The 10,636-nt window shown below is 36.9% G+C and overlaps 1 long non-coding RNA gene across 1 annotated transcript; it reads right to left on the bottom strand.

The window, feature by feature from the left end:
* Positions 1-5,860: 5,860 nt before the first annotated feature.
* On the bottom strand, positions 5,861-8,089 carry LOC146306187 (uncharacterized). The gene is made up of 4 exons (XR_014769090.1): positions 7,961-8,089; positions 7,584-7,680; positions 7,426-7,501; positions 5,861-6,138 (listed from the first exon to the last, which is right to left on the bottom strand). It is a non-coding gene; the product is annotated as an uncharacterized LOC146306187 (long non-coding RNA).
* Positions 8,090-10,636: the final 2,547 nt, after the last annotated feature.

Below are 10,636 nucleotides of genomic sequence, written 5' to 3'. Positions count from 1 at the left end.
ATGCAGAGCTCTCAGTGTGTGGAATAACACGAGTGGGGTTACACAGACATTGCATCAGATAACCAATTATGCACCTCCTTCTACGTGCCCTTCAACACAGTGTGACACCTAAATTAATTTCCTGTCTTTGTACAGTTTTTCTTGTCAAGGACACATAAAGTAGAATATAGACCCAGGTGTTTGTCCCGTGCAGCTGAGTTTCTGAGTTTGTTTTGTATTTTTTTCATTGTAGGTATATGAGTTTTTTCTTTCATTTTTTTCTTAGTATTTCATCAGCGTGAGTAAAACTCATAATTTGTTCAAAGCTGAGAGAGCTTGCCCACAGTCTGCCAGTCTGATTTTTGGCTACAGGTTCCCTAAAGAAACATTTACATTCAAAGAACCCTATTTGGGAGAAAGAAGACTTCAATGACTGTTAAAAGCCATGAAGAAATCTTATGCAAAGATTCTCTGTAAAACCCCCTGGGTGGGTTATAGATGAAACCAAGGGAATATAAACGGGTTCTTGGTAGTACCCTCTGGGTTAGTTACAGATAAAACCCTTTAAATATAAATAGGTTCTTGGTAGAACCTCCTGGGTGGGTTCTAGACTAAACCCTTGGAATATAAAAAGGTTATCAGTAGGATCTTGTGTGGGGGTTCTTGATGAAACCCTTGGGATATAAGTTCTTGGTAGAACCCCTGGGGTGGGTTCTTGTTAGCAGCCTTAGAAAGCGGAAAGCTGTGGATAGAAACCCCAGAGATGGGTTCCCTGTAGAACCTCTTCTGGATGAAACCTTTCACAGATGTTTCTAGGTATAACCTTTTATTGTGGATTTGTTTAAGTCTGTAAAAGGGGTTCAAGTCAGACCTTTTTAAAAGGTTCTACTAGGAATCAAAAAAGGTGCTCCTGTGAGGACAAACCAAAGTATGGTTCTAGTTAGTATATGGTATATTTGAGAGAAGAAGACATCATTGCGGATGTTATCTCAAAAAACTCACACCAAAACAATTTAGATGGATAAATAGATCCACAGGTAAGAAGAAAAATGTGCATTTTTTAATTTTTATTTTGGTTTGAACTGTCCCTTTAAACTGATGACTCTTTTTGGAGTTGTAGCCTACAACTCTAGATAACATGGACTCATTCTTTGTGCTTGAAGAATGTACCTCCAAATGAATTATATATTGATGCAATATAATCTAGATCACAATAGAAAACTATTTACGGTATTTGACAGTAACATCTCAGCAATTTCCAGAAATGCAGTTGTTCAACTGCTCTCAGAAAAGCCATGAGATCTGCAAAATGTTGCTATTTTGATTATTTCTGAAGTTCCTCATCAAGTCACTGAGAAATTTGTTTTAGGTTCATTTCCTGTAATTTTGTAACTCTGTCTAACTGAGAACCACAACTTCTCTCCACAGTCTGCCGGTCTAGAACCACCGCTTTTGATTGTGCTGATCACATTAATTCTGTTAAAGACCTGAAGATCTGCCTTAAGTATGTTTGTTTTAGAGTTTCTATGATATCCAGATGTACAGGTGTACTTGCCCAAAGATACTCTGCAAGGTGACCTATGGGTCTCCATTAGGATCAGTTTTCTCCATTCATTACTCATCTTTAGGATGCTTAATAGAGATGTATTGTGTATCCTGTTTCCACTGTGACATAGCTTATGCACAATTGTTAAACCAGCGGATCTCAGGAACTGACACAAAGATGAGACAATTCTGGTGAAGTGAAACTTTCACATTCTGGTCAGTGTTGTGAAATTCTTACCATACACCAGGCCCTGAATATATGAATGAACTGAGTATTAATTGCACTGGTCATCTTTCAGGGGAAGTTTTATGACTTTTAAACAAGAAAATTATCTTCTTAAGCTTAGGAACTCTTATTCCACCTGTATGACTCTTGATTAGATTACTGTTGTGCTGTATTCAGAAATGGGTCCACATTACTTGTTTCACCAAGTTGCACTTTCAAACAGAAGGCATGAAGAGGACAAATATAACAGATGGAGTAAAGGAATAACAAGAAGAAAGATATGTTACATGAATGTGGGTTTTGCAAAAACTATAATTTGAGAAATTAAAAAATAGGCCCGTACATTTTGTGAATCCAAATTTATTTGGAAAAGCAGCGCTTTGAAGCAGTGTGAGCACAATGGTGAAGGAAGCATTGTAATTTATTGTCTCTGTATACTGTAACACATTTATAAGACACTCAACTTACATCAACAAGCTAAATACAATTAAAAAAGATATAAATCATTGCAGATTTTACAGACTGAATACTGTATAAAAGGAAAAGTTCAACATATTAGAACACACCCTTAAAGAATCATTCACTGTGCCCTTCATTTCACATTTGTAGTACTTAAAAATGTTAAAAAAGCTCTCTGCACACCTGAATGTTCAGTCTTCAACTTGAAGAAAATCAGAGAAGACTCCTGCACACTGTCTCGCTTTCTGTAGATTTATTGAATATCCAACGTTTCGGTCTGGACGACCTTCATCAAGTACACCTGACAGTGTGCGGGAGTCTTTTCTGTTTTTCTTCATATTCATAGTCCATGAAAATAAAAAGGGAGATCATAGCTACAGCAGATAGGAACTACACCCTACTGTTCCAGCTCATTAAATTCCTAAAAGCCTTCTCATCACCGGACATCTATTTTTTTCTTCAATATTTTATTTTTATTTCATATTTGTATACACATAAAACTGCATAAAATCGAGATAATGAAAAAATGAGGGACAGGCCTATGCAGCCGACCCCCATTCACAAAGGAGACAACTAAGGAAACATAAAAAACATGTAACATTCTTCAAACATTATACTTTCAATATAAATGCATTTTTGTGTTTTCTCCGCAAAGCAAATGTAACATCTTTAAATGAAGAGAAATTAAAGCACAACTTTGGCTTGAAGCTGTTTGCTATTCTAGCAAATGATGAACTACTTTATAGTTTTAAAAAAAAGTGTTTAAAATGTCTTCAGTGTATAACTACTAACCAGCTTTACATCAGGAAAAAAAGACATCTAATGGTCCGATATAGATAAGATCACTCTTTCTCATCCTGACATTGATAGCAAAAGTACACACATACTGTACTCTAATAAAAGCACAAATACTTGAGTAAAAAAGACTGAAGTACTGACTCAACGTCTTTACTAAAGTAAAAATGAAAAAGTACAGGCTCTGAAATGTAATCAAAGTATAGATGTAAAACGTTTCTGCTGACTAAGTGAACCTCAACACTTCTGTGGTCGCATCTCCCTCTGTCTGTTTCGTCTTATTGCATCTTTTTACCATTTTTGTCTTGTAAAGTTGTATCTGTCTTGTTACATCTTTAACGTCATTTACATCTTGTTATGTGTTATTTCGTGTTTTTTGTCTTGTAATGGTTTCTACTTAATTTTTATCGTTATATGTCGTTACATTGTTTTCATCTTGTTACACTTTTAACGTCGTTTTTGTCTTTCGTCTTTTTGTCTGATGTCATTTTCACAGCGTCACATCTTTTACATCGTTTTGTGTTGTTGCACCTTTTATGTTGACTTTGTCTTATTACAACCTTTTCTTCATTTTTGTCTTGTTAGGTTGTTTTCATCTAGTTACGTCTTTTAAGTTGTCCTCCCCTCACCTAATTATGAATTATTACATTGTTTTTGTCTTGTTAGGTCTTTTAGTTGTTTTTTGTCTGATATCTTTTTCATCAGGTTAAATCTTGTGCATCCCATAAGTGTTTCTATACTGTACAGCAGTAACTAAAGCCTCACTGATTCACTGTGCAAGAGAGCCAGTTGCCCATATTTGTGCAAGCAGATATCAGTCAGGCAGCAAGGCCTCTGTGAATTCAGTGTGGACCATGTGCAGTTTCCAGCCACACCTTTAAAGCCTATGTTTTTCACAGGAGGCAGTAACTAAAGTGATCCACAGCTAATAACTGGCTATGAACTCGATGGCACAGAAGTAGAATAACAAGTGCATAAGAAGCCATCTAGAGGCACAGTGCAACACTGTTTGTAATTCTAACCAGTCATTTTCAGCTACGTGGGAGAGGAAAGAGCTCTTTTTCTTTTAGCTGATTCTTCTTGGCTGCCATTTGAAGGCAGCATGGACACATTCATATAGTTTTGTATTATCCACACTTTACTCTTGGGATATAAATAAACAGATGTTTTCGGTTGTTGCTGTGTGTAGCAGACTGGTTGGCTGTAGCTGTTGCACACAGTTTATTCCATTAATGCTTTCTTAGACTTGTAATAGTTTATTTGACAGGGACGACGCTCATTGATCAACAGAGAAACAGACCCAGAATGCTTTTCTGCTGTCCCTGCCCAGATGTGAAAAGGCACCTTAATGATAATAATAAAAAATCATAATAAACATCATATATACACATTTCAAAGCAAAACCCAGAGAAACAGATATTCCATACATTCCCAAATAACTTGGCACCAGCAAATCAGGGCTCAAAAATAAGGCTTGCCCACTTGACCAAGGGAAGTATAATTCCATGTCGGACAAGTAAGTCTGCAACTCACTTGCCTGACCGGGCAAGTGGTAAAAAAGAACTAAACTATTTTGATAATCAAGTAATTTTTCATGCAAAATGTCAAAGAATGTTGTTTTCAGCTTCTCAATATTAAGATTCAGAGCTTTTTTTTCCCATTTATTACTATATTAAACTAAATATCTTAGAGTTTTGATTGATAGTTTCTGACATTTTGTAGGCGTTGCAGCCCTAGATTACACGCGGAAATTAATTTTAGTCTTTGTTGTTACTTGGTTACCTCTAATTTATAAGTAAAAAATGACTTTCCTGACCTACTTTAACATTAAAATTGATTCCTGCAAATGTTTAGCATTCATTCTTCAATACTAAAAACAATTAATCAATTATCAAAATAGTTGTTAAAAAAACAATCCAAAATTGTGTCGTTTCAGCACCTCTAGAGACAACTGTATAGATAACACAGTCGAGCCAGAAAAAAACATATCAGCTGATATTTTGGCCCAATATCAGCCTATCACAGCTATACTGGTCTGTATCGGTGTCAGCATATACACTGTATATGTTGTCTTATATAAAAACATAATGCTGATGTTTTTAAATTTGTTTGGGTGTTATAAGCAGCATTTTATGTATATTTGATTACAATTATTACAATTCTTAAAACTGCCAGTGCAAGATTACTGTTTCACTGCCCTGATGTCATTTTAAGTTTAATCTATATGTAAAGAATATCAGCCAATATATCAGTATCAGATTTTTTTTTTTACTCCCTAATATCAGCATTGGTCCCAAAAGTCCAGTATCTGTGGGATTCTGTTACACAGACTCCCCACAGCTTCCCATTACCACTGATGCTCTGCTGCTGGGGTCGCAGCAACTGCATGTGTCCACAGAGTCTCCCAAAAGTAGTGCCTGAAGCACCACATTGATTTAGTGCAATAACATACTTAATGCTCAGACTTAAAAAAGTGTAGTCCTGTAAAGGACGGGCCTGTTTGGGTTCATTCAGTCAACAACAGAAAAACTTCTTTTTTTTTCTTAGCAAAAACCTAACCCTGAGCAGTTTTTTTTTGTAGAGCTGTAGAGTAATAGTTGACTAATCATGCACATCTAAACAAGGCAAAATATACTGTAACTAAATTAATTTCCAAAAAAGGAGCTGCTGGTGAGCATAAACTTAACATGGTGATAAGGCATTGCTATGAAACAAGAATACTGACATGAATGTGTGACTCACTTCTGCATTAATCTGTCTCAATAAACACAAGTAAGTGAAGTGAAGTTTTCAGCTGCATCAATTTGTAAACAGGAGTGCAGTAGTTGCCACTTTTTTTTTTTTTTTTTGAAGTTTGAATTGACATCTCTCTTGATGCACTTGGCTAACATGCCCCCCGACAAAAAAAATAGGGCCCAAAGTCCGCTTAAAGTTCTGACAAGCAGAAGGGCCCTTTCACAAAAACACAAGAATCTCCTGGAAACGGTAAAGTCTTACAGTTTTGTTGAACTTTCAGTCGTTACCGCTGCACAGACGTGTCAGAAGTCATGTTTGTTGTTTTGGGGATCTATCACCAGAGTGATTTTACAGGCTTCCTCTTCCTCTGCAGGGACATAAAGGTTTCGAACGTTGCCCTGTGAAAAAGAGGAAGACAAAATGGTAGCATTTGAGAGAAAATGTGACTTTCAAAAACCCCATCACTGTTTGATTGTTTTGTTTGTTTCCTACAGCCCAAAGTGATGTTCTCAACCCAAAGATATTCATTGTACTGTCATAGAGGAATACAGAAACCACAAAATATTTACATTTGAAAAGTTGAAATCAAAGAATTTGTACAGTTTTTCTTTTAAAAAATGACTGAAAATGATTAATCGATTAGAAAAGCTGGTGAATAATATAATAGTTGGCAACTAATTGATAAATGGACTACAGTAAGCAGTGTGAAAGCTTAGCTCAGCACAAAGACTGAAAAAACAGCTAGCCTGACTCAGTCCAAAGGCAACAATGAGTCTATGAGCAACTCTAGCTCACTAATTGACACTTACTATGATGTTTGTCTAACCCAAACAAAAAAACAAACAAACTGTAAAAATGACACTTTGTGATTATAAGGAGGTAATGTGCCAGACTATTTCTTTCTTCTTTCTTCGAAGTCAACTGTCTGCATAACAAGTCACTATTTCTGAGCAGATCTCTCTCTGTTGTCTGAGTCACTTCCAGGTAGCATGTAAACACAGACATGAAGGTATCGCGAGATCTCGTATATCTCGTGTCGCACCACTTGGGCGAGAGCCTCTGTACCCGCTTCAGGCGTGTGCACATGGATCATGGCGTAAATGGCATCTTTTTGGGTCAAATTTTAATGTCAGGGCTTACGGAGACTTGGATTACACCATACGAACAGAATGGAGACATTTTGTGTTTTCTTGTGTTCTTTTTTTACATTTTAAAACTGGTCTCCATTCACTTTAATTGTACTGGATTTGGCTGCAACACTATTTTCCACTGAGGCTCCGCGAGTGTTTTGTGAACTGGAGATCTTCATCCATCCTCACATCAGCACAGGGGTGACTAGATATTGAGTGAAATTTCATTTTTGGGCGAACTGTCGCTTTAAGCCTATTATGCTGAAAACAAAACTGCTCTGAAATAACTCTGGACAACGAGTTAAGTGACTGTCTGTCTCACTGCCTACCAAACTCCATTAACATTTTGCTCAATTTAACAGTTACTAATATCTGCGTATTCTACAAGATCGTTAATGATTTTTTTGAGTCATAAACACACTTACTCATTCTACACAGATTTAAATTTAATTTCACGTTCAATTTCACGTCAAGTGAAGCAAGTATTTCAGCTTAACATGTTTCCTTGATCTCTGACAAATGAATAAGGAAATAAAAATAAAAAAAAACAGTCACCTTATTGTTGTTGTCAGAAATATCACTGAGGAAGTCCCGGGGTTCTGGTACTTTGGGGAAAATACTGTCCTTATTCCTGTAGTGAAAGAGTTAAATATCAGAGGTAAACAAGAATACAACTAAAATCCAATGATCAAAAACATTAAAACTTAACATACTTCCTGCAACACACAAAAGTGAGGACTGCCAGGACAGCAAACAGCAATGGGATCATAATGACAACAAACAACAGGGCTTTACGATCTGTATCTGCATCTGCAGGCAAAAAAAAACAAAAAACATCAGAAACAATTATCTGAGAGTGGCTTTGACAGCGACAGTGTGTTTTATGTTTCAAATTATAATTTCAACTCCGTGTTTTTACAGGGAATGAAAAAACAACTTAAGCGAGACAGAATGCACTTCTGCCTGACACTTTCACTCTTAAAACAACCACTAGATGGCAGCATCATTTCTGCTGCTCATTTCAAATCCCACACATGCAATTAAAGTCTTCAATAAGTTCAGAAAATGGACGGTGAGAGGATGACCATACCAAAACACTTCTTATCTGTCCATTGAGTCTCTCCGTCCCACCGTGTCCCTTGTGCTTTAATAGATATGCAGTACTGACAGTGAGAGACCAGATCCAGCTCAATACTTGTTTCTTGTGTTGGAGGTTTACTCTGTGAGAAAATAAAGGCATAACTGTAACAGGGACTAATCAAGTAGCTTAGGAATTGTTTCAGCACAATAATGAATATGACAACATGACTGAATTCTGTTGCAGCAAACTACAGCCATAATAATATGAATGACAACTACATGACTTATTGCAAATTTAACCACTGCTGTTTATATAATGAAATTAAAACATCACTGAATTTTAAGCATTGAAATATATAACTTTCCAGTCCACCTAACAGTTGTTGAGACATTTCACTCCAAATCACAAATCTCAACCTGTGGCTGCCCTCATGTAACAAACCAGCTGGCATGTCACGTTGTCTTATAGAAGATAAACAGACTAAACAATACACCGTTTAAATTCCAAGATATTAAAGACAAACATCCAAATATTGTATTGCTGTGTCTCTTACCTTTATTTGATCACACTCGGTGTAATTAATTATAAATTCCCAGTCCAACAGAAGTCTGATGTCAGGAGGAACCCACTTAATATGGAATTTATCCCCATTTTTATCAACTGTCCAATTAAGGGGAGGAAGTCTCACTAGGCAGAGAAAGACAATACAGAAAGACATTAACTACAATCAAGTCATAAACAATCAGAAAATACTGTAAACCAAGTAAGACATAAGTAAGATTCAAATTTCTATGATATGCTTATTTTTGCTCTCCTAAAATGGCTGCATTGTGTGTTCTACACTTTGGATTGTGTCATGCCTGATATTATGCAAGTTTTTGCACACATGTACACACATTTCTACACCACAATAACTGCTAAAAAAAAAAAAGTTTCCAAGAAAGGACAGAGAGCAACTTCTCTTAAAAATCTAACAACAACTGAGACCGAATGGGGAAGCGCGAGGTATTTCAACAGAGTGTTTCCCCCGTAGGACTCTTGATATTCAAGTAGTACCGGTCAGTCCACCAGCTGCATACTGTACCTTTAAAAGGTAGCTTGAAGGTGCTCCTGGCAAGCTCACTGTCGACCGTTCCATTAAACAAGATGAAGATTTTCTGGTTGATGTTCGCCTGCAGATCACAACCAGTCCTGACACCGCTGGTGTAACTGTACGATGAGCATGCGTGTAAAGTTGGAAAGACATCGTTTTGTTGAGATGTAGACCCATCTTCATTCACTAACCTTGGAAAGATAACAGAAAATGTTATTTACTGCCATGCTACACACTCTTCCTTCCCAAAAGAAATACAGGCAAATTAATGTAACAATTAATACATACAATGAACAAGCTTTTAGATAAACCCCAATTTTGACTTGATTTTGCTATTCAGACCTGACCAAGAGGAGAGGACAGCATCAAATAACATGCATTAAACATTTTAAAACACTGTTCAATAAGTTAAAGAAATAGTCTGATATTCTGGCCAATACATTTGCTAGCTTTTTGTTGCTGAGAAACTGAGAATTTCAGAAAACAAGCATGAAAACATATTCTATGAAAACATAGCGACCAGTGGTTACATCGCTGTCTGTCTCTTTCCTCTGCTCTCTGTCTGTGAGAGCTCCAGAAGGAGTTCCACAAGGGTCCGTGCTTACACCAATACTATTTGCTCTATATATGCTTCATTTAGAAAATATTATTAGAAAACACTCCATAAATTTCCCATAAAAAACAGCCTGCAGAGTTACACTCTTTACACTCTATTCACGCAGTGAATTAAGGATTTAATTCGGCCAAACAAGAGGTGGTGGTTGTTGGAAGAGTGGACAGACTAACAAAGTGGGTTTGGGTGAGTTTTACACGTTTTTCTGTCAAGTTTGAATGAACTGTGTTTAACGAGGAGCTAACAAGCCAATTAAGCTCGTCTTAGTTCGGTAAAAGAGCAAAACTTGAATTCAGAGGGTGAACGGTTGTATTTCTCTGTTTAGGAAGAAAAATGAGTGTGATAATATTTAATTTATTGACACTTTGTGAGTTTATGTTGTTTATTGGATGTAGTGAATCTGCGCAATGAACATAACATAGTGATTTTGCCGCTTGCGCACATTTCTAAGATGAGACCCAAAGGGACGGGAAGAGGTGGAGGAGGGGACGAAGACATCGCCAATTGCCGATTGATGGGCTGACGATGGGCATTTGGAAAACATATCACCCAACCCTAGTCACAAACATAAACTTTTATTTTTAGCAACTAGTGTAGTGCCCAATAGTGAAAATTCCACAGCTGAAACCAGTTTCCTTAGATGGCATTTCCCAAATGAATGTACAGCACTGTTATGTGACATGCATCTGAATCACAGGATGTTCACAGGATGTGCTGACAATAGAACAGAAGAATACATCTGACTGATCCTAGCAAATAAGCAGTGAGGCTTTGGGGTTCTGGTTGTGCTACTGGTTAATTGGTGATGGTTGGCTGGAGGTAACAGTCCACTCACTTAAAGGGTCACTTTGGTATTTTTGAACCTAGATCCTGTTTTGACTGATGAGGACAACAGTTTTTGAAACTGGTCCTGTATTGAGGAAGATCAATCAAGTCAGCAGAATAAGAACAAAGCTACAGTGTAATCCCTTCAGGCAAC

Source organism: Lutjanus erythropterus, chromosome 23, assembly GCF_056507025.1.
Source record: "Lutjanus erythropterus isolate fLutEry1 chromosome 23, fLutEry1.hap2, whole genome shotgun sequence".
NCBI lineage: Eukaryota > Metazoa > Chordata > Actinopteri > Lutjaniformes > Lutjanidae > Lutjanus > Lutjanus erythropterus.
This window is presented reverse-complemented; position numbering and strand designations above follow the sequence as displayed.